We start from the raw sequence: 5,239 nt of genomic DNA on the forward strand, positions 1-5,239 counted from the left end.
TTCTCATATTTCATTGTGGATGGCCATGCAAAGGTTATAGCATCTCCTCTAAGTGAGAAAGTTACAGTATTGTCTCCCGGACTTGGGTTTTTCTGGGGAAAGTTTGCATGTTGTCCCTGTGTATGTGTGGGTTTTTGGCTGGTGCTCCAGTTTTCTCCCACAGACCAAAAAAAAAGTTAGGTTAATTAAATCTAAATTGTTCCTAGGTGTGTGTCAGTGGTTGCATTTCTCGTTTGTCTCTGTACTGACGTGTGATGGACTTGCATCCTGTTCAGGGTGTACCTTGCCTCCCGTACAACCTGCTGGAGATAAGCACCAGCTCCTTGCATTGTAAAAGGAGAAGCGGGTAAAGAAGATGGATGGATGAAAGGATGAATGTGTTATTGTAACATGCAGTGTACGGAAATTCTAGCTTCACTTTGACTGTCTGAAACTGTGGACAGAACTGCTGATTGTAGTTTGAAAACTGATATTGTGTCATCTCATCAAGACTAGATTAGTTACACACACATTCTAATATTTTCAATATTAACTAACATATATTTTTTATAAATTTATTTTTCAGGAAAGTTGCATATTTGAAAAATGTTGGTAACCAAAAGGAGGTGTCAAGATATCGAGAGGTTGACGAGGAACTGAAAACGTCAATGGAAAAACATGCAGGAGGTGGATCCTTCAAACAATGGAAAAGGAAGGTGACTACAACAGAAAATATTAAATTATTCATAGCTTCCTGTTTAAACAATTATTGAGTAAACAAAATGATAATGTAAACAAAGAGCTATGATGTTGGAGGCTATGACTCCTAGTAGAGTCACTCAACAGAGATTGGTCCTAGGTGGTAGCCCAGATAAAGAGTGATTCATAATACTCATCTGGACAAAGAAACGGCAAGAAGTATGACGTCCCATTCCCAGACTTGGGTTATGGAGGCTCCATCCCAGGGACTCTTCAGCAAGCACCTGGTGGTTGAGCCTCTACCCATGGGGTAGGTCAGGCCCAGTTGAGCTCAACTCAAATGTGTTAAATGTGTGTGCTCCCACTGAGGACTCCATTATTCTGCTGAGGGACTTCAGTCTCCTTGTGGGAAAGGACAGTGTAACCTGGAGGTGCATGATTGGGAGGAACAGCTTCTCTGATCTGAAGTTGAGAGGTGTTTTACTGTTGGACTTCTGTGCTAATCACCATTTGTCCATCACAAACACCAGGATATCTTAGGCCATAGTTTGATGGAAGACTTTGTAGTTGTGTTGTGTGGTTGTTTGTTTGATCAGGTCAAGATGATGCCAGTTACGGCCAGCCACCTGCCACATATGCTCTGCTTGTTTTTTGCTGTTTGCTTTTTGGTATTTTTTGCTTTCATGCCTCTGCTCTGCTCATCTATGATCGCACAACTCTTCTCAGCCTCCGACATGTTAAGTTGCCCGTATCTGGTTTTAGTAATCATTCATCAAGACTACCTCCTCACCTGTCAAACATACTGAACTATCTTCGCCATGTGCCCTGCGCCTTTCAACCTCAGAGACACCCAAGGAGATTCGGAAAACAAGGAGGATTTTTAGTGAGAATTAAAGGATATCTGAACTTATCTGGCAACAATTCTGGTTTCTTCCACTATCCTATGAGCAAGTATTTGTATGAATAGAGACATCGCTGGATTGAATCTGTGACTCCACCCCTTCATTTGGAGCGCGAGTCTTCATACTGGCCACGGGAAAGGATTTCCAAATGTGACACATTAAACTTCAAGAATCTTCACCAGCTATCCCGCGCACCTACTGCGGACAGCAAGGATCAGACTCTCCGGGTAGCCTTGCTGAATGCGAGGTCCCTAACCAATAAGACTTTTATTCTGAATGACTTTTTTACCTCCAAAAAACTGGATTTTATGTTCTTGGCAGAAAATTGGCTTCATGTTGGTGAGTCGGCTCCATTTTCTGAACTTCTCCCTCCTGACTGCGCTTTCATTAGCTCTCCTCAGACCACCGGTAAAGGAGTTGGATTAGCCTCTGTTTTTAAATCCAGTTTTAACTATCGGCTGATCCCCACTCATTTTTACCAGAGTTTTGAACTTCAGATGGTGGAGATAAACTTCTCTCCTCTTTTACTCTGCGCCACAATCTACCAGTCACTTAAACACAGCAAGAATTTTATTAAAGATTTTACTGATTTTATGACGGGACTTAAGCCCCCAGTATACTCCCGCGTACGTCCGTTCACGCATACGTACGCGTGTACTGTACGCAGAGGGTTCAGACTTTGTACTCGAGCGTACACCCTGAGCAGCTGTAGAGCAGCTTCACAGACAAGAGGTGTTTATCTTTGGGACAAATTGAGGTCGCCGATTGGTCATTTGCTGACACGCCTACTGGATTGATTGACAGGTCGGGGGAAAAAAAGCACTGGCAGCCTCAGCGGTGTTCTGTGTTTATATGTTGTTAATGAAAAGATCTAAAAATTTTTAAAAAACGAGGAACGTTGGCTCTGCAGCCCACACATCAGACCAGCCCACCAGGAAATCTCCAGACTCTCCCGCATCCATGCTGGACCTGAGTTTAATTCGCTCGTGACAAATTCCTTAATTTCTCCCCATTTCAGTCATGGCATCAACGGAGGAGGAAGAGATCACTGCCTCTTGGCAAAAAAACAAAAGAAAAGGCCAGATCAGGGATGAAGAAGGGGAATTTAATACATTGATGTCGCATGCAAAACAGTCCGTCGCTGGGCAGTTTATTGTACGACACCGCGTACACGTATGCGGTCGTAAAAATTGAGCTTTGCATGGACATGCCCTGGGGGGTACGCTCGTACCTCCACCTATGTACGTGCGTACCTCTGCGTATGGACGTATGCGGGAGTATGCTGGGGGCTTTATGCTATGCTATGACCGTGTTTTAATAGTTGGTGATTTTAATATTCATCTCTGCTTTGAGGCTGGACCTATGGTCAGATATTTTATGAACAACAAGAAAGTCTGGTTAGTGGTCGAACCCTGGCTTCTGAAGGAACAACACTGGACCAGCTCTTTACCCTCTCTAGGGATATCAGGGAGCATAAGAGTTTGCCCAACCAGTCTACATGTGTTTTGTGGACTTGGAGAAGGCATCTGATTGTGTTTCACGAGATACACTGTGGAGATTGCTTCATCAGTATGGGATTGGGGATCTATTGTTATGGACCATTCAACTCTATACAACCAGTACAAACGTTTAGTTCACATTGCTGGCAGTAAGTCAGACAGTAAGGAGACCTTGGGGGTAACCCAGGACATGCTGGAGAGACTACGTCTTTCAGCTGCCCTGAGAATGTCTTGAAGTCCTTCCTGATAAACTGGAAGAAGTGGCTGTGGAAAAAGATGTCTGGGCTTCCCTACTCAAGCTACTTCTTCCCGTGAACCGACTCTGGAACAAGCAAAAGATGACGGACGGCAAGAGTTTTCTATTTCACAAATATTGTTGTCTTTTAATCTACATAGGTTCTCAACTTTCTCATGTGAGTTGCAGAGTTGCACACCCTTGTTGCTTGAGTTTTGAACAGGTTCAAAAATTTGTGTGACAACTTTTCTGTCAAACTAGTCAGAAAGTCATTATGAGCGTCTCCAAACTGTCTCATGAGAATGGAGTATTTTAGCTCTTGCATGGTAGCTCCCCATTTGATGGAAAACATCAGATGCAAAATCAGGGATAAACCCCTCCCTCCCAAAGTTTGCACTTTGTAACCATGTCACCATATCTCATAGAAAGAATGTTTGAGTTTTGGTTTTGCTAAGCCAGTAAACATACAAAAAAGCAGTGTTGAACTTAGTTTAAATAATCAACATTTCATTATTATTTTTGTTGTTGCAGTTTCCACCACAGTTGGTTCAGGAGATGGATGGAAGAAAACCCTACAATGAGAACGTCTTTGGATTGCTGCGCTTTGTGCGCAACCTTCACGAGCACCGGTAACTTAACTTTCCCACCCCTTCTGTCAAAATGGTCCAGGTCTCAGTTTTTAACTGAGGGTTAAATTGATAATAAGGTGAAGAAAAAACTAAATAACCTGAAACACATACCAGTGAGTAAATAATTTTAATTATTTTTTAACTGACTTTTTAAATGTCAACATCATTTCACTGCACTAAGTGTCCTGTAGTAAATTGGTCTGATGATCTCAGGCTTATTCTAGGTACAACACATTATTTTTGTGTTCAGGAGACTCCTAGTTTTGTCTATATACACTGATAAATATTCTAAGCAACACTTTCCATGACTGCTTGAGCTGCGTGTCTTGAACTGAGCAGATCGTAGAAAAAAGAAGTCCCTGCTGATTCACAGCATTTCTAAAGTTCTAAAGCTCTAAAACCACATATTTACCTATACACACTTTTACATGGTTCTATATTTTTTTAACGGGCATACTGACAGAAAATATACAAGACAATGAGACAATTGACTGGTTGATGGAAAGGTAGGGTAGAAATTTATGATGTTATAGCCCATTGTTATTTGCAAACGGTAATTTTTACTGATGTTTAATCTTCATAAAGTTTAGGCTTATAAGATTTCTTCCAAAACAAATTTTAAAATTGATCAGTTATTTAGGTGGTAATCTGAAGTACAAAATAAAATGTAAATCAGTGGCTTTTGAAATCAGTCAGTAGTTTTGGTTCATTAATGGAAATAAAGTGTGGTGGCACAGAGGTTAGAGAAGGTGGGCATGTGATCAGAAGATTGTTGGTTCAACTCCCGGTACCGGCAACATCAAAGTGTGGGTTGGATAAGGGAAGCATCCCACACCTGTTTCCACCCTCATTTGCCCCACCCTGGGCCCTTGAGCAAGGCCCCTAACCCCCACCATGTGCTCCCCCGGGCACCTTAGATAGCAGCTCTGTGGTAGATCGGTGGTCTGTGGTTGCGTCAGGAAGGGCATCTGGCGTAAAAGTAATTGATAATTGCTAAGTCTTGGTGCGTTCGCTGTGGCGACGCCTGAAGACGGGAGAAACGGGAAAAAATGGAATTAATTGAAGTTAAGACTTCCAAGCAAGGGCCCCCAAAATGTGCTTTATTATTGCTGAGCTAATGATGAACCAACCATTACCTAATGGTAAACAGATGAACAGCTTTTTTTAAAAGCCTCAATATTGAGAAATGATGAGGCTATGAAAAGAATGGTAATGGTGCGATGGAACGAAAGACAACGTCTGCTTCAACGTCTGCTTCAACGTCTGCTTCAACGACTGCTTCAACGTCTGCTTCAA

The sequence above is a fragment of the Nematolebias whitei genome, chromosome 1 (genome assembly GCF_014905685.2).
Source record: "Nematolebias whitei isolate Nwh7 chromosome 1, NemWhi1, whole genome shotgun sequence".
NCBI classification, from domain to species: domain Eukaryota; kingdom Metazoa; phylum Chordata; class Actinopteri; order Cyprinodontiformes; family Rivulidae; genus Nematolebias; species Nematolebias whitei.